General features: G+C 41.0%; 28 non-coding genes across 28 annotated transcripts; all 28 read right to left on the bottom strand.

The window, feature by feature from the left end:
- Positions 1-9,760: 9,760 nt before the first annotated feature.
- On the bottom strand, positions 9,761-9,832 carry trnad-guc (transfer RNA aspartic acid (anticodon GUC)). Its single transcript has one exon. It is a non-coding gene; the product is annotated as a tRNA-Asp (tRNA).
- Positions 9,833-10,098: 266 nt separating this feature from the next.
- Positions 10,099-10,170, bottom strand: trnad-guc (transfer RNA aspartic acid (anticodon GUC)). Its single transcript has one exon. It is a non-coding gene; the product is annotated as a tRNA-Asp (tRNA).
- A 97-nt stretch (positions 10,171-10,267) lies between these two features.
- On the bottom strand, positions 10,268-10,339 carry trnad-guc (transfer RNA aspartic acid (anticodon GUC)). Its single transcript has one exon. It is a non-coding gene; the product is annotated as a tRNA-Asp (tRNA).
- A 97-nt stretch (positions 10,340-10,436) lies between these two features.
- trnad-guc (transfer RNA aspartic acid (anticodon GUC)) lies at positions 10,437-10,508 on the bottom strand. The gene has a single exon. It is a non-coding gene; the product is annotated as a tRNA-Asp (tRNA).
- Positions 10,509-10,606: 98 nt separating this feature from the next.
- trnad-guc (transfer RNA aspartic acid (anticodon GUC)) lies at positions 10,607-10,678 on the bottom strand. The gene has a single exon. It is a non-coding gene; the product is annotated as a tRNA-Asp (tRNA).
- Positions 10,679-10,944: 266 nt separating this feature from the next.
- trnad-guc (transfer RNA aspartic acid (anticodon GUC)) lies at positions 10,945-11,016 on the bottom strand. Its single transcript has one exon. It is a non-coding gene; the product is annotated as a tRNA-Asp (tRNA).
- A 97-nt stretch (positions 11,017-11,113) lies between these two features.
- trnad-guc (transfer RNA aspartic acid (anticodon GUC)) lies at positions 11,114-11,185 on the bottom strand. The gene has a single exon. It is a non-coding gene; the product is annotated as a tRNA-Asp (tRNA).
- A 97-nt stretch (positions 11,186-11,282) lies between these two features.
- Positions 11,283-11,354, bottom strand: trnad-guc (transfer RNA aspartic acid (anticodon GUC)). The gene has a single exon. It is a non-coding gene; the product is annotated as a tRNA-Asp (tRNA).
- Positions 11,355-11,451: 97 nt separating this feature from the next.
- trnad-guc (transfer RNA aspartic acid (anticodon GUC)) lies at positions 11,452-11,523 on the bottom strand. The gene has a single exon. It is a non-coding gene; the product is annotated as a tRNA-Asp (tRNA).
- A 97-nt stretch (positions 11,524-11,620) lies between these two features.
- Positions 11,621-11,692, bottom strand: trnad-guc (transfer RNA aspartic acid (anticodon GUC)). The gene has a single exon. It is a non-coding gene; the product is annotated as a tRNA-Asp (tRNA).
- A 97-nt stretch (positions 11,693-11,789) lies between these two features.
- trnad-guc (transfer RNA aspartic acid (anticodon GUC)) lies at positions 11,790-11,861 on the bottom strand. The gene has a single exon. It is a non-coding gene; the product is annotated as a tRNA-Asp (tRNA).
- A 97-nt stretch (positions 11,862-11,958) lies between these two features.
- trnad-guc (transfer RNA aspartic acid (anticodon GUC)) lies at positions 11,959-12,030 on the bottom strand. The gene has a single exon. It is a non-coding gene; the product is annotated as a tRNA-Asp (tRNA).
- Positions 12,031-12,127: 97 nt separating this feature from the next.
- On the bottom strand, positions 12,128-12,199 carry trnad-guc (transfer RNA aspartic acid (anticodon GUC)). Its single transcript has one exon. It is a non-coding gene; the product is annotated as a tRNA-Asp (tRNA).
- Positions 12,200-12,296: 97 nt separating this feature from the next.
- On the bottom strand, positions 12,297-12,368 carry trnad-guc (transfer RNA aspartic acid (anticodon GUC)). The gene has a single exon. It is a non-coding gene; the product is annotated as a tRNA-Asp (tRNA).
- A 97-nt stretch (positions 12,369-12,465) lies between these two features.
- Positions 12,466-12,537, bottom strand: trnad-guc (transfer RNA aspartic acid (anticodon GUC)). The gene has a single exon. It is a non-coding gene; the product is annotated as a tRNA-Asp (tRNA).
- Positions 12,538-12,634: 97 nt separating this feature from the next.
- On the bottom strand, positions 12,635-12,706 carry trnad-guc (transfer RNA aspartic acid (anticodon GUC)). The gene has a single exon. It is a non-coding gene; the product is annotated as a tRNA-Asp (tRNA).
- Positions 12,707-12,803: 97 nt separating this feature from the next.
- trnad-guc (transfer RNA aspartic acid (anticodon GUC)) lies at positions 12,804-12,875 on the bottom strand. Its single transcript has one exon. It is a non-coding gene; the product is annotated as a tRNA-Asp (tRNA).
- Positions 12,876-12,972: 97 nt separating this feature from the next.
- On the bottom strand, positions 12,973-13,044 carry trnad-guc (transfer RNA aspartic acid (anticodon GUC)). The gene has a single exon. It is a non-coding gene; the product is annotated as a tRNA-Asp (tRNA).
- A 97-nt stretch (positions 13,045-13,141) lies between these two features.
- Positions 13,142-13,213, bottom strand: trnad-guc (transfer RNA aspartic acid (anticodon GUC)). Its single transcript has one exon. It is a non-coding gene; the product is annotated as a tRNA-Asp (tRNA).
- A 97-nt stretch (positions 13,214-13,310) lies between these two features.
- trnad-guc (transfer RNA aspartic acid (anticodon GUC)) lies at positions 13,311-13,382 on the bottom strand. Its single transcript has one exon. It is a non-coding gene; the product is annotated as a tRNA-Asp (tRNA).
- A 98-nt stretch (positions 13,383-13,480) lies between these two features.
- trnad-guc (transfer RNA aspartic acid (anticodon GUC)) lies at positions 13,481-13,552 on the bottom strand. Its single transcript has one exon. It is a non-coding gene; the product is annotated as a tRNA-Asp (tRNA).
- A 97-nt stretch (positions 13,553-13,649) lies between these two features.
- Positions 13,650-13,721, bottom strand: trnad-guc (transfer RNA aspartic acid (anticodon GUC)). The gene has a single exon. It is a non-coding gene; the product is annotated as a tRNA-Asp (tRNA).
- A 266-nt stretch (positions 13,722-13,987) lies between these two features.
- On the bottom strand, positions 13,988-14,059 carry trnad-guc (transfer RNA aspartic acid (anticodon GUC)). The gene has a single exon. It is a non-coding gene; the product is annotated as a tRNA-Asp (tRNA).
- Positions 14,060-14,324: 265 nt separating this feature from the next.
- trnad-guc (transfer RNA aspartic acid (anticodon GUC)) lies at positions 14,325-14,396 on the bottom strand. The gene has a single exon. It is a non-coding gene; the product is annotated as a tRNA-Asp (tRNA).
- Positions 14,397-14,493: 97 nt separating this feature from the next.
- On the bottom strand, positions 14,494-14,565 carry trnad-guc (transfer RNA aspartic acid (anticodon GUC)). Its single transcript has one exon. It is a non-coding gene; the product is annotated as a tRNA-Asp (tRNA).
- A 97-nt stretch (positions 14,566-14,662) lies between these two features.
- On the bottom strand, positions 14,663-14,734 carry trnad-guc (transfer RNA aspartic acid (anticodon GUC)). The gene has a single exon. It is a non-coding gene; the product is annotated as a tRNA-Asp (tRNA).
- Positions 14,735-15,000: 266 nt separating this feature from the next.
- Positions 15,001-15,072, bottom strand: trnad-guc (transfer RNA aspartic acid (anticodon GUC)). The gene has a single exon. It is a non-coding gene; the product is annotated as a tRNA-Asp (tRNA).
- A 97-nt stretch (positions 15,073-15,169) lies between these two features.
- Positions 15,170-15,241, bottom strand: trnad-guc (transfer RNA aspartic acid (anticodon GUC)). Its single transcript has one exon. It is a non-coding gene; the product is annotated as a tRNA-Asp (tRNA).
- Positions 15,242-15,513: the final 272 nt, after the last annotated feature.

Raw genomic sequence — 15,513 nt, 5'->3', positions numbered from 1 at the left:
AAACCCCCTGGGTGTGACACACACACACACACACACAAGCAATATCAATCAGTCACTCTCACCTTGCTCCACATGTGTTGACACAAACACACGTAAACACACACAAACAATATCTTGTAACATCTCGCATCCATAGTAATGAAGGGGGGTGTCCGAGTCTTTTTCTTTGAGTGCCGCTATCAGAAATATCATCGGATACATGGGCCTAGTACTTCAAATTAGTGGTACCGGTCTACGAGCCACCTGGTGCCGGACCGTTAGAGTAAAAAATATTAAAATTTTCAATCTCGCCCTCCTATGTGAAATGAAAAAAGTTGTTATAATAGGAATAAATAATATCTATTATGCTTGGGACTTTTGTTTTGCTGTCGTAGGTGTCGTTCGTGCACTGACCCACCCCCTCACAATTTTGTCTTAAGTTGTCGCCCTAGCCATTAGCGGGTCCAAAACAAAACAAAAAAATAGAAAGAGCTTTATCGATGCGCGGTGAGAAAAAGGTTGGGGACTGCTGCTTTAAATGTTTCCACTTAGGGTTATGGTTGTTAAACAGAAGATCATAGTGACAGTGAAATATAATATACAATACCATCCTTGCCAGTTGAGAGGAATTGTGCATGTGTCTGTCTACATTTACACCGCTGAAACAAACTTGACACAAAATGAAAAGAAGAAAACAAAATCAGAACCTACATACTAGATCACAGTTCTGGGGTCAAAGGGTTCAATGCCATGTGGGAGTTTACATGTTCTCTCCGCACTGTATTATAAGGCACACTGTATTATAAGGCGCACTGTATTATAAGGCGCACTGTCTATTTTGGAGAAAATTTAAGACTTTTAAGTGCGCCTTATAGTCGTGAAAATACGGTAATTGCTATTGACTTCCAGGTATGAAGCACTCACTACACAGTCACCTCTAGAGCCAGCCATTGTTGATGTTTTGAAGAATTTTTTTGTATAAAATCTTGCAGTGGGGGAGGAGCTATATGATGGAAGATTTTGTAAAATAAGATGGCATCTGCATATTTAACAGTATTGTTTCAGTTTAGGCGTTTGTGTTTTTTTAATATCCGACAGTGGTGTTTTCCATATATAAGGCGCACTGGATTATAAGGCGCACTGTCTATTTTGGAGAAAATTTAAAACTTTTAAGGGCGCCTTATAGTCGTGAAAATACGGTATTTCTATTAATATACTTTTTTAACATATGCTTTTATATTGGAGAACAAAAAAACCTTACTGCTATGTTTTTTTTCCTTTACGGATACAATTCACCAATACATTTCATACAGTCAGAGCATTTTTTTGCAGTTAATAAAAAGGATTGATGTATTGAAACTATTTTTTCACCATTCAATTGAATAATCAATTGAGGAATTCTACATAATAAACCAACCTTAAGTCCTGAACATTATCAAGTAAACCGAAATTGAACACACACGCCGCCCCACTGATGGATCTGACACACCCGTGCACACTTACATTGCTCCCAGGAGAGCAGTTAAGGATGCACGGCAGGCGTGTATATCGGAGGGTAGTGAAGTGGTGGTAGGACGTCAAATAAACTGTCATCTCTTATTGTGTCAGTGAAGTAATTCCCTTTTAAAGGCTTGACCTTCGACCTCAGAGGAGCTTAGACAATTGCACAGAGAATCGGGAGCGCCATGAGGTAATAACAAATTACTCCATTGAAGGGGGGCAGCTGCTACACCACAACGAGTTGGACCCAATTACTACATGCAGTTTAACCAGGTAGAGCTTCTTTCTAAATACCACAAAGAAAATTGAAGAATATTGACCACAGTACAAGAAATAACTACTTATATGAACTACCTTCTTCTCTTGATCTATCTCACATTATATCTTTGTTTTGTACTGTCTCCATTAGTAGATGGGCTTTCATGTAAGAATTTTTTATTCATTCATTTTCAAGACTGCTTATCCTTATCATGGTCGCGGGGTGCTAGAGCCTATCCCAGTGGACGAAAGGTCAACTACTCTTTAGGTAGGTCGCCAGTCAGTCATAGTGACAGACAAGTATGCATACTCACAATCACATTGGCAACGAGTAGGAATTGATCCCATTCTGTTTGCACCAAATTCAGGTAAAAAAAAAACAGTAAAGCATTAGATTGTAAAAATTATGACTTTTTTTTTTTTAACCCTTAAAGGCATTCATTTAACGCATTGATTTTCATTGACGGCGCTAAACATCCAATCCCACATTTATTCGCCCTTGAAATATGAGCAACAGCCATCTTCCCTTTTTAAATCAATTAGTCGTCCGTGACAGTCTTTGAAATGCAATGTTAATATTAACATTACAAAAAAAAAACAGAGGGTCCTTCTTTATTTTCATTTCATTCCTTTACCTTTTGCTAAGATTTGATTTGTTCTTAAATGTATTTTTTCATTATACCAAAACAATATTAACGAAATACAAAAATGATTAATCATTTGAAAATTGTTAAGATTTAATTTCTTTTTTAAGGACCAAAAAATAGTCACTTCCACTATAAACGGCCAAAGATCTTTTCATAATTTTAAAATCTGTTCACTGTCATGCCCACTATCCCAGGAAAGGTTAATATAGTATTATTGTACATTAAACGATAAAAACTACACTAACCAAAATAGGGCAGGTGAATGTCAAAGTATTTGTCAGTTACTGTTTGTGTGTGTGTGAGTGAGATGGGTCCAAGGTGGTCAACTTATGACCTGTAATTACATTCCCTTAACTTTACTTTCATGTCTCAGCGGGGGAGATTGGTCGCCTATACTTCAATTATACATACCTTCACTCAGCACCTCTGCGACTCTCAAATTCCCAACAAAACAATGACAGACTTGGTTATGTACAAATTCCAGAGTATTTCATGTTACTAGCCAAGATGCAACATCCAAAATGTCCCGGGTTTTTTTGTATTTTTATATCATAATTGTTTAAGAGTTTGGGCATTTTTGTGGAACTCAGTCTAGGACTAGCACTATGCAAAAGTAGCAAAGCAAAAGCACAACAAGGTCAATTCAGAAGTCCAACAAATGCACTTTAGTTTCATAAGGGCATAGCATTTGCATGATAACATAAGATGGTGAAGACTGTCCTAGCAAATCTGAAGGGTGTGTTCAGTTTAGAATGCCCTTGTGCGCTTCTGTCGCATTGTGTAACAGAACCTCAGCTGCACGACTGCAGATTTTAATGAAAACGTGGGGGCTGCCATGTCCAGGTATACCCTTTGAGCTTGTATTTTTGCCACGCTTTGTTATATTTCACAATGAACCAAGGAGCGACACACACACACACACACGTTTACTCAGGCAACCATTTGGACTATTATTTATCACACACGCATTATGGTTGACAATGAAGGTGAATTGTGCATATACTGCTGTTAGGCCACATCCTTGACGAGGTTGATGCAACAGATTAAAGTTGGTAAACATCTGCTTCCCTCAGACATATCTAAATAGCAATATTCAGAGGAAAGCCCAATGTTCAACAGATTTTGACTGCTAGTGGATTTCAGTGTTTACTGTATGGACAGTGTGCTTTTCTATATACATCTTACATTCTATATACAAGTCCTTGATGGTGTTGCGGTTCTTCTGCTGTCTTTGGCAAAAGCTAAATGAATGATATTAAAATTAAAAGACATTTTAACAGCCTCAAGTAAACCCCTGAGATGTTTTTTCTAATGTTTAACTTATTGCATTCAAATGACAATGACAGATGTGCAATTAATTTTAACATGGAGGATTTGGCTGTTGCTTATTTTTCAAGGGAAAATGAATGTGGGATTGGATGTTTAGCGCTGTCAATGGCAGTCAATGAGTTAAATGAACGCCCTGTAAAGGTCAAAAAAAAAATTGTAATTCTTAGAGCCTGATGGTGCGTTGTTTTTTCACCTGATTTCGGTGCGAACAACGTAGGATGGATTCCCAATTGGTGACCAGTTTAGAGGGTTGACACCCTCCCCACCCATTCCGCTACTCTGAAAAGAATAAGTAGTGTTGAAAATGAATTAACATTCTATATAAAATCATCTGTCAATTAAAGATAAAAATACACCACACTATTAATAATAAGGCACCACGATCCCGTCAATAAATACTGTGTAATTGTTATCTTAACTGTACTTTTTTAAACAACTTTCAAATTCACGGATCTCATTTGACTGTCAATGTTTACCTTACTATGAGTCTATATTCCTTTAAATAAAAATAATTTTAACAATGATTGCTTCATGCAATTGTTAGTAATGTAAGGTAGTTAATTTCTACTACCACATAGCATGTTGTTTTAATCTTGCCATAATGTAAGTTTTAATTGTCAGATCTTAGAAGATAGAAAAGCAAAACAATAATATTCAAAATTTAGGCAGTTGGAGAAAAAAACGTGTTTAAATAAAGCTTTATTCCCTCATTGAAGCTCAATCATACAACATTGCAGCTTCTATAGATTATTAAATTTAATGTAATAGATTTGATTTAAAACAATGTATTACAGTCGCATCTACAGTAACTAGTTTTTGGAAGAAAAAAAAAAGAAAAAGAATGACAAATAATTATATAAACATTTAGCCTAAAGAGCATTTCAGCTTCATGACATCAAGTATCTTATTTATATTTTAAATAAAAGATTGTGCCGCCATTTACAGGTCAGATAAATTACCACAAACATGCCACCCTTTCACACAACTTATTTTTAAACAAAGATTCAACATTTTCAGAAACCATGTTTAAGATGATGCACTCTTAAAGCACTAAAGGTCAAAGAAACACACCACCAAAGTCCTGAAAAAGACCGTCAAAACACTTCCAACAGACTGATCTATTCCTTATCAATTATAGACAAGTAAGTGTCTGCTGTAAAGGCAGCCAGACTTTCCGTTGATGTGTTTAATGAATATTTCAGGTAACAAACAGGCCACCTGACACGCCGCACTGAAATACAAGCTGCACCCATCATGTGCATTTACTGCACATTCACTGTAAAATAACACGGTTGCAGCTCTATTCTCTTTAGGCTAAAACAACTAGTAGAAAGTATTTTCATTGAAAATTTGTGTTTACAAGCTAAATAATTTCTACTTAATTTCAAATGCCTTTTACTGTTAATTTCCTATTTATTTTTTTACATTTATTTTTAAACCCCCATACATCAAAACAAGAGGGAATGTGCTCTATATTTCTAAACTGTGCAGAACTACACAAAATATCATGTAGTGATGCTAATTTATGCAAAAAATAATTTGAGGAAAACAAAAAATCCGATAATTTCAATCAATTTATTTTTTTATTTTATTTTCAAACCCCCATAAATCAAAACAAGAGGCAATTTGCTCTATATATTTCTAAAGTGTCCAGAATTACACAAAATATCATGTAGTGATGCTAATTTATGCATAAAAATAATTTGAGGAAAACAAAAAAATCCGACAATTTCAATCTATTTTTTATTTTATTTTCAAACCCCCATAAATCAAAACAAGAATGTGTTCTATATTTCTAACCTGTGCAGAACTACACAAAATATCATGTAGTGATGCTAATTTATGCATAAAAATAATGAGGAAAACAAAAAATCCGACAATTTCAATCTATTTTTTATTTTATTTTCAAACCCCCATAAGTCAAAACAAGAGGCAATGTGCTCTATATATTTCTAAAGTGTCCAGAATTACACAAAATATCATGTAGTGATGCTAATTTATGCATAAAAATAATTTGAGGAAAACAAAAAAATCTGACAATTTCAATCTATTTATTTTTTATTTTATTTTCAAACCCCCATACATCAAAACAAGAGAGAATGTGCTCTATATTTCTAACCTGTGCAGAACTACACAAAATATCATGTAGTGATGCTAATTTATGCATAAAAATAATTTGAGGAAAACCAAAAAAAAATCTGACAATTTCAATCTGATACATTCGCTAGCTTTGACCAGTCGCTGTATCATATGGCAAAACCACACATTCAGCATTCAATAAAGTCACTTTAGTGTGTGAGCGGGGGGGAGGGGGCTGTGATAGAGCCAGCGGAGCTTTGGTGTTGTTATTTATGTTAGACACAGTTCGAAAGCAGCCTCTATAGAGAGGACACAGCCCATAAATCTTGCCGTGGCCTCCATGAGCAGGTCAGGAAGGCACCAATATTTCCTCTTTATTAGAAACAACAGAGAGAACACGCAGCCATAAAGGGGGCCTAAGAGGTGAATCTCAAACACGAGTAAGAGCAGCGAAAGCATACTGCTCCCAGCTGAGAAGTACTCACGCAATCCATTCCTTTAAAGAGCTTGTACATTTATTGGGGCTTTTCTCACTTACAATTCTACTCTGCCACCTGCACTGTTTTGAAGGCCCACCGCAAATGATTGAATTGTTGTTTTGCAAAAATGTTCAATGTCATTTTTTTTCAATTGCTTAAGGCAGTGGTTTTCAGACTTCTGGCAGTGGTGGAGCTGCTTCAAAATGTAATTTTATACTTTGATTAAATTGCAAGTGAAATAGAGAAGCACCTAAAATGGTCTTTGGGTAGTGCCTTCAAATCATTAAAGGCACTCCTGTTCATCACATGTCAACTTTGAGATGAACTTTACAGGAAGGTGTAACAAATGACGGCAGCCACGGCAGGCGATTCATGGCTGATGGCGTGCCATAACCCTCTACATATCCTGACCTCAATTTGGAGGGCTAGTGTTGAAGGCCCATCTGAGGGAGAACGGTATCGATCTGAGTCGCGACTCAAACAACGTCAATAAACAACCGTCTTGAGGCTTCAAGGCTGAGGAGACACATCTCCATTTTAGCGAGAGAGAGAGAGAGAGAGAGTTCATATTTGGATCACAGAGTTTAGACAAAAGAGTTTTGGTAAATTCAGAGCAGCTCTTTTTATAACTTCCCCACTCCTGCCACTATTGAGGTAAGTAACCGCAAGCGACTTTGAATAATTAATATTTATGTTAAGGGACCCAGCCAATTGATGTACCTGTCAATAAGTGGAAGAGCAATCAGTGCTTAAAAGCAGAAGATGAATAGTGGTTCAAGTTCTCCTGGATCAGCATTACTCTGAAAAAAGACAGAAGACAGCGCTAACTTTGCATCTACAATCAATGAACAAGAACAATCTAACAAATAGATGTGACTAATGAAATGGTCATCATCTTAGCAACAAGAAAAAGTAAGTACATTCAATTACAGACAATGATTCTTGCTTCCTTCATGTCTTTTCTTTCACTCCCCATTGAATCCTTAAATAAAGCGTGCCTCACGTATTTAGAGTCAAAATGGGCTCTGTGTTTTAAGTAGCTTGTCAATAGCAAGAAATAGGTACCAGGAAGGAGAGAACGTCTGATAGAATGGCTTTTAATTACCTGACAGTGAATGCTGGCCTTCCTCTTCCTCTTTCTCATCTCAGCTAGGTCAGGAGTTTGATTTCTGATAATGTAGATTGCTGACTGAGCTTCATCTCATTGCCTCGAAAGCAGGAGGAGTGTTTGTCAAGCCCTGGGAGAGCGTATTTGACAAATAGGCCAAATATAATCTGCTGAGACCGCATAGTCTGCCTTGTCTTACTTGTGTCACAATTAGACTTATACTAATGCAATAATTTTGGCAATGGATGGAGATCAATAGACCCTCACCCTGAAAGTTGCTCTCGGAAAGTGCTGTTTTAGCAACGTTCAGAGTTTTACTATACGGTAAGTATACTGGATGCAAGGTATTTATTTATTCATCTTTCCTTCTGCGGATCCCTGCAAGGGTTGCTGGGGACTAAAGGTAGACTACACCCTAGACTGGTCGCCAGTCGGCCGTAGGGGATACAGAGTAGTGGTAAGATTGGGCCGAAAAAATCTGGACTGACTCTACCTGGCCCGCAGGTTTGATGCTTGGGCCCAATTAATTAACTTGATTTGCAGGCCGGAACCCCAAGCAAAGCCGAAATTTCAAATTTTACTTGTGAGGACTCGGTACTCGCGAGGTAGGAGGAGGGGTGATTTATGATAACAAATTAAAGCCTGTCTTTTGCAATGAAATTTAAGATTGTATAAACAATTCCATCTTTTATATGATAATATAGATCAAGGGTGTCAGGTTGGTTCGCAGGCCGCTTTAACGGCAACTTGAATTCACATGGGCCGGACCATTTTAGATATAATATTTAGATTTATTTTTTTTATAAATGGATTAAAAGAACTGTATTAAAAGCCTTGAATATTTGTTTGGCTTGAGGGAGGAAGCAGTGGAGACCCTCAATAGAGCTTGAAGATACTCATCAGTAAGTCTGGACCTATACTTGGACTTATTGAAGTTCAAGGTGGAGAAGAGTTTCTCACACAAGTATGTGCTCCCATAAAGGCACATGGTCCGCTTGAACATTCGGGAAAGTTCAGGGAATCTGGGGGTCTCTCAAAATTTGTCCAAGCTTGTCTGCTTCTCCACTCACCTCTCTGAACTTGGCTTTGAGTGAAGAGTTGCACTGCAGGTCAATGAGCTCCATTTGAAGCTCGGGAGGGGCATCTTGCACATCAAAGGAGAAGGGGTCCGCAAAAATTTGAAATGTGGCTTTGTGTGTCTTGAAGTCTGCAAATCTGTGATCAAATTCCTCCTGCAGCTTCAAAATGGCCTCCACATATTTCTCACCACTGAATGGTGTGCCTGCATCCACAAGAGCATTGCATGCTGGGAAATGGAAAAGGTTTGTCTGAGAGAGCTGGGCTTTCCACAACACAAGTTTAGTGGAGAATGCTCTCACATTGTCATATGCAGCACTGACAAGTTGCTCCTGGCCTTGTAGCTTCTTGTTCAGTACATTAAGCTCATGTGTGATATCATCAAGAAAAGCTAAGTCTATGAGCCATTTGGGATCACTTAGCACAGGAACAGCAACCCTGTCTATCTCCATGAAGTCTTTTACTTCTGCTCTCAACTCAAAAAATCTCTTCAACACATTTCCCCTGCTGAGCCAACGTACCTCAGTGAAGTAAAGCACATCCCCATGTTCAGACTCTATTTCCTCCAAAAAAGCATGAAACCTTCTATGCTTTAAGCCCCTGGATCTGATTTGGTTGATGCATTTCACAACGACAGACATCACATTGTCAAACTTCAGGCATCTGCCGCTAAGGGCCTGCTGGTGGATAATGCAGTGCAGAGCTATGGCCTCCTCCACACGCTCCTCTTCCAGTTTTTTTTTTGAACAAGTGCTACCAGTCCATTCTTCCTCCCAATCATTGATGGGGCTCCATCAGTTGTTATTCCAACAAAGCTCTTCCATGGCAATCCGGCATTCTCAATGGCATCAAACAGCTGGTGAAATTATTCCTTAGCGGTGGTATGGCCATGCATTGGAATTAATGTGAGCAACACCTCCATCGCTTCAAAATTGTCATCAACACCAGGGACATATATTGCGAGCTGGGCAGTGTCTGTGGTCTCATCAAGAGCCACTGAATATACACTGAAACATTGTGCTTTTACACACAGAGTTTGGAAAAAAAGCAGTTTTTTGACAGTTACATTTTGAAGAAAGCTAGAATATACTAACTGGTAGAGTATCTGGTAGTGTAGCAGACAGGAAAAGTTGATACTCCCCGTCGGGGAATCGAACCCCGGTCTTCCACGTGACAGGCGGAGATACTGTCCACTATACTAAGAGGAAGGTTGCTGTGGGGCTTTGACAGTTAAATTTTGAAGAAAGCTAATATGTACTAACTGGTAGAGTATCTGGTAGTGAAGCAGACGCGAAAAGTTGATACTCCCCGTCGGGGAATCGAACCCCGGTCTTCCGCGTGACAGGCGGAGATACTGTCCACTATACTAACGAGGAAGGTTGCTTTGGTCTTTTGACAGTTAAGTTTTGAAGAAAGCTAATATGTACTTACTGGTAGAGTATCTGGTAGAGCAGCAGACGCAAAAAGTGTATACTCCCCGTCAGGGAATCGAACCCCGGTCTTCCGCGTGACAGGCAGAGATACTGTCCACTATACTAACGAGGAAGGTTGCTGTAGTCCTTTGTCAGTTAAATTTTGAAGAAAGCTAATATGTACTAACTGGTAGAGTATCTGGTAGTGAAGCAGACGCAAAAAGTTGATACTCCCCGTCGGGGAATCGAACCCCGGTCTCCCGCGTGACAGGCGGAGATACTGTCCACTATACTAACGAGGAAGGTTGCTTTGGTCTTTTGACATTTAAGTTTTGAAGAAAGCTAATATGTACTAACTGGTAGAGTACCTGGTATTGAAGCAGACGCGAAAAGATGATACTCCCCGTCGGGGAATCGAACCCCGGTCTTCCGCGTGACAGGCGGAGATACTGTCCACTATACTAACGAGGAAGGTTGCTTTAATCTTTTGACAGTTAAATTTTGAAGAAAGCTAATATGTACTAACTGGTAGAGTATCTGGTAGTGCTGCAGACGCAAAAAGTTGATACTCCCCATCGGGGAATCGAACCCCGGTCTTCCGCGTGACAGGCGGAGATACTGTCCACTATACTAACGAGGAAGGTTGCTTTGGGTCATTTGACAGTAAAATTTTGAAGAATGCTAATATGTACTAACTGGTAGAGTATCTGGTAGTGCTGCAGACGCAAAAAGTTGATACTCCCCGTCGGGGAATCGAACCCCGGTCTTCCGCGTGACAGGCGGAGATACTGTCCACTATACTAACGAGGAAGGTTGCTTTGGTCTTTTGACAGTTAAGTTTTGAAGAAAGCTAATATGTACTTACTGGTAGAGTATCTGGTAGAGCAGCAGACGCAAAAAGTTGATACTCCCCGTCGCGGAATCGAACCCCGGTCTTCCACGTGACAGGCGGAGATACTGTCCACTATACTAACGAGGAAGGTTGCTTTGGTCTTTTGACATTTAAGTTTTGAAGAAAGCTAATATGTACTAACTGGTAGAGTATCTGGTAGAGCAGCAGACGCAAAAAGTTGATACTCCCCGTCGGGGAATTAAACCCCGGTCTTCCGCGTGACAGGCGGAGATACTGTCCACTATACTAACGAGGAAGGTTGCTGGAGTCCTTTGACAGTTAAATTTTGAAGAAAGCTAATATGTACTAACTGGTAGAGTATCTGGTAGAGCAGCAGACGCAAAAAGTTGATACTCCCCGTCGGGGAATCGAACCCCGGTCTTCCGCGTGACAGGCGGAGATACTGTCCACTATACTAACGAGGAAGGTTGCTTTGGTCTTTTGACAGTTAAGTTTTGAAGAAAGCTAATATGTACTTACTGGTAGAGTATCTGGTAGAGCAGCAGACGCAAAAAGTTGATACTCCCCGTCGGGGAATCGAACCCCGGTCTTCCACGTGACAGGCGGAGATACTGTCCACTATACTAACGAGGAAGGTTGCTTTGGTCTTTTGACATTTAAGTTTTGAAGAAAGCTAATATGTACTAACTGGTAGAGTATCTGGTAGAGCAGCAGACGCAAAAAGTTGATACTCCCCGTCGGGGAATTAAACCCCGGTCTTCCGCGTGACAGGCGGAGATACTGTCCACTATACTAACGAGGAAGGTTGCTGGAGTCCTTTGACAGTTAAATTTTGAAGAAAGCTAATATGTACTAACTGGTAGAGTATCTGGTAGAGCAGCAGACGCAAAAAGTTGATACTCCCCGTCGGGGAATCGAACCCCGGTCTTCCGCGTGACAGGCGGAGATACTGTCCACTATACTAACGAGGAAGGTTGCTGTAGTCCTTTGACAGTTAAATTTTGAAGAAAGCTAATATGTACTAACTGGTAGAGTATCTGGTAGTGCTGCAGACGCAAAAAGTTGATACTCCCCGTCGGGGAATCGAACCCCGGTCTTCCGCGTGACAGGCGGAGATACTGTCCACTATACTAACGAGGAAGGTTGCTTTGGTCTTTTGACATTTAAGTTTTGAAGAAAGCTAATATGTACTAACTGGTAGAGTACCTGGTATTGAAGCAGACGCGAAAAGATGATACTCCCCGTCGGGGAATCGAACCCCGGTCTTCCGCGTGACAGGCGGAGATACTGTCCACTATACTAACGAGGAAGGTTGCTTTAATCTTTTGACAGTTAAATTTTGAAGAAAGCTAATATGTACTAACTGGTAGAGTATCTGGTAGTGCTGCAGACGCAAAAAGTTGATACTCCCCGTCGGGGAATCGAACCCCGGTCTTCCGCGTGACAGGCGGAGATACTGTCCACTATACTAACGAGGAAGGTTGCTTTGGTCTTTTGACAGTTAAGTTTTGAAGAAAGCTAATATGTACTTACTGGTAGAGTATCTGGTAGAGCAGCAGACGCAAAAAGTTGATACTCCCCGTCGGGGAATCGAACCCCGGTCTTCCACGTGACAGGCGGAGATACTGTCCACTATACTAACGAGGAAGGTTGCTTTGGTCTTTTGACATTTAAGTTTTGAAGAAAGCTAATATGTACTAACTGGTAGAGTATCTGGTAGAGCAGCAGACGCAAAAAGTTGATACTCCCCGTCGGGGAATTAAACCCCGGTCTTCCGCGTGACAGGCGGAGATACTGTCCACTATACTAACGAGGAAGGTTGCTGGAGTCCTTTGACAGTTAAATTTTGAAGAAAGCTAATATGTACTAACTGGTAGAGTATCTGGTAGTGAAGCAAACGCAAATAGTTGACACTCCCCGTCGGGGAATCGAACCCCAGTCTTCCGCGTGACAGGCGGAGATACTGTCCACTATACTAACGAGGAAGGTTGCTTTGGTCTTTTGACAGTTAAGTTTTGAAGAAAGCTAATATGTACTAACTGGTAGAGTATCTGGTAGAGCAGCAGACGCAAAAAGTTGATACTCCCCGTCGGGGAATCGAACCCCGGTCTTCCGCGTGACAGGCGGAGATACTGTCCACTATACTAACGAGGAAGGTTGCTGTAGTCCTTTGACAGTTAAATTTTGAAGAAAGCTAATATGTACTAACTGGTAGAGTATCTGGTAGTGCTGCAGACGCAAAAAGTTGATACTCCCCGTCGGGGAATCGAACCCCGGTCTTCCGCGTGACAGGCGGAGATACTGTCCACTATACTAACGAGGAAGGTTGCTTTGGTCTTTTGACATTTAAGTTTTGAAGAAAGCTAATATGTAATAACTGGTAGAGTACCTGGTATTGAAGCAGACGCGAAAAGATGATACTCCCCGTCGGGGAATCGAACCCCGGTCTTCCGCGTGACAGGCGGAGATACTGTCCACTATACTAACGAGGAAGGTTGCTTTAATCTTTTGACAGTTAAATTTTGAAGAAAGCTAATATGTACTAACTGGTAGAGTATCTGGTAGTGCTGCAGACGCAAAAAGTTGATACTCCCCGTCGGGGAATCGAACCCCGGTCTTCCGCGTGACAGGCGGAGATACTGTCCACTATACTAACGAGGAAGGTTGCTTTGGGTCATTTGACAGTAAAATTTTGAAGAATGCTAATATGTACTAACTGGTAGAGTATCTGGTAGTGCTGCAGACGCAAAAAGTTGATACTCCCCGTCGGGGAATCGAACCCCGGTCTTCCGCGTGACAGGCGGAGATACTGTCCACTATACTAACGAGGAAGGTTGCTTTGGTCTTTTGACAGTTAAGTTTTGAAGAAAGCTAATATGTACTTACTGGTAGAGTATCTGGTAGAGCAGCAGACGCAAAAAGTGTATACTCCCCGTCAGGGAATCGAACCCCGGTCTTCCGCGTGACAGGCGGAGATACTGTCCACTATACTAACGAGGAAGGTTGCTGTAGTCCTTTGACAGTTAAATTTTGAAGAAAGCTAATATGTACTAACTGGTAGAGTATCTGGTAGTGAAGCAGACGCAAAAAGTTGATACTCCCCGTCGGGGAATCGAATCCCGGTCTTCCGCGTGACAGGCGGAGATACTGTCCACTATACTAACGAGGAAGGTTGCTTTGGTCTTTTGACAGTTAAGTTTTGAAGAAAGCTAATATGTACTAACTGGTAGAGTATCTGGTAGAGCAGCAGACGCAAAAAGTTGATACTCCCCGTCGGGGAATCGAACCCCGGTCTTCCGCGTGACAGGCGGAGATACTGTCCACTATACTAACGAGGAAGGTTGCTGTAGTCCTTTGACAGTTAAATTTTGAAGAAAGCTAATATGTACTAACTGGTAGAGTATCTGGTAGTGAAGCAGACGCGAAAAGTTGATACTCCCCGTCGGGGAATCGAACCCCGGTCTTCCGCGTGACACGCGGAGATACTGTCCACTATACTAACGAGGAAGGTTGCTTTGGTCTTTTGACATTTAAGTTTTGAAAAAGCTAATATGTACTAACTGGTAGAGTATCTGGTAGAGCAGCAGACGCAAAAAGTTGATACTCCCCGTCGGGGAATCGAACCCCGGTCTTCCGCGTGACAGGCGGAGATACTGTCCACTATACTAACGAGGAAGGTTGCTGTGGTCCTTTGACAGTTAAATTTTGAAGAAAGCTAATATGTACTAACTGGTAGAGTATCTGGTAGTGAAGCAGACGCGAAAAGTTGATACTCCCCGTCGGGGAATCGAACCCCGGTCTTCCACGTGACAGGCGGAGATACTGTCCACTATACTAACGAGGAAGGTCGCTTTGGTCTTTTGACAGTTAAGTTTTGAAGAAAGCTAATATGTACTAACTGGTAGAGTATCTGGTAGAGCAGCAGACGCAAAAAGTTGATACTCCCCGTCGGGGAATCGAACCCCGGTCTTCCGCGTGACAGGCGGAGATACTGTCCACTATACTAACGAGGAAGGTTGCTGTAGTCCTTTGACAGTTAAATTTTGAAGAAAGCTAATATGTACTAACTGGTAGAGTATCTGGTAGTGAAGCAGACGCGAAAAGTTGATACTCCCCGTCGGGGAATCGAACCCCGGTCATCCGCCTGACAGGCGGAGATACTGTCCACTATACTAACAAGGAAGGTTGCTTTGGTCTTTTGACAGTTAAGTTTTGAAGAAAGCTAATATGTACTAACTGGTAGAGTATCTGGTAGAGCAGCAGACGCAAAAAGTTGATACTCCCCGTCGGGGAATCGAACCCCGGTCTTCCACGTGACAGGCGGAGATACTGTCCACTATACTAACGAGGAAGGTTGCTTTGGTCTTTTGACATTTAAGTTTTGAAGAAAGCTAATATGTACTAACTGGTAGAGTATCTGGTAGAGCAGCAGACGCAAAAAGTTGATACTCCCCGTCGGGGAATCGAACCCCGGTCTTCCGCGTGACAGGCGGAGATACTGTCCACTATACTAACGAGGAAGGTTGCTGTAGTCCTTTGACAGTTAAATTTTGAAGAAAGCTAATATGTACTAACTGGTAGAGTATCTGGTAGTGCTGCAGACGCAAAAAGTTGATACTCCCCGTCGGGGAATCGAACCCCGGTCTTCCGTGTGACAGGCGGAGATACTGTCCACTATACTAACGAGGAAGGTTGCTTTGGTCTTTTGACATTTAAGTTTTGAAGAAAGCTAATATGTACTAACTGGTAGAGTACCTGGTATTGAAGCAGACGCGAAAAGATGATACTCCCC

Source organism: Stigmatopora nigra, chromosome 3, assembly GCF_051989575.1.
Source record: "Stigmatopora nigra isolate UIUO_SnigA chromosome 3, RoL_Snig_1.1, whole genome shotgun sequence".
NCBI lineage: Eukaryota > Metazoa > Chordata > Actinopteri > Syngnathiformes > Syngnathidae > Stigmatopora > Stigmatopora nigra.
This window is presented reverse-complemented; position numbering and strand designations above follow the sequence as displayed.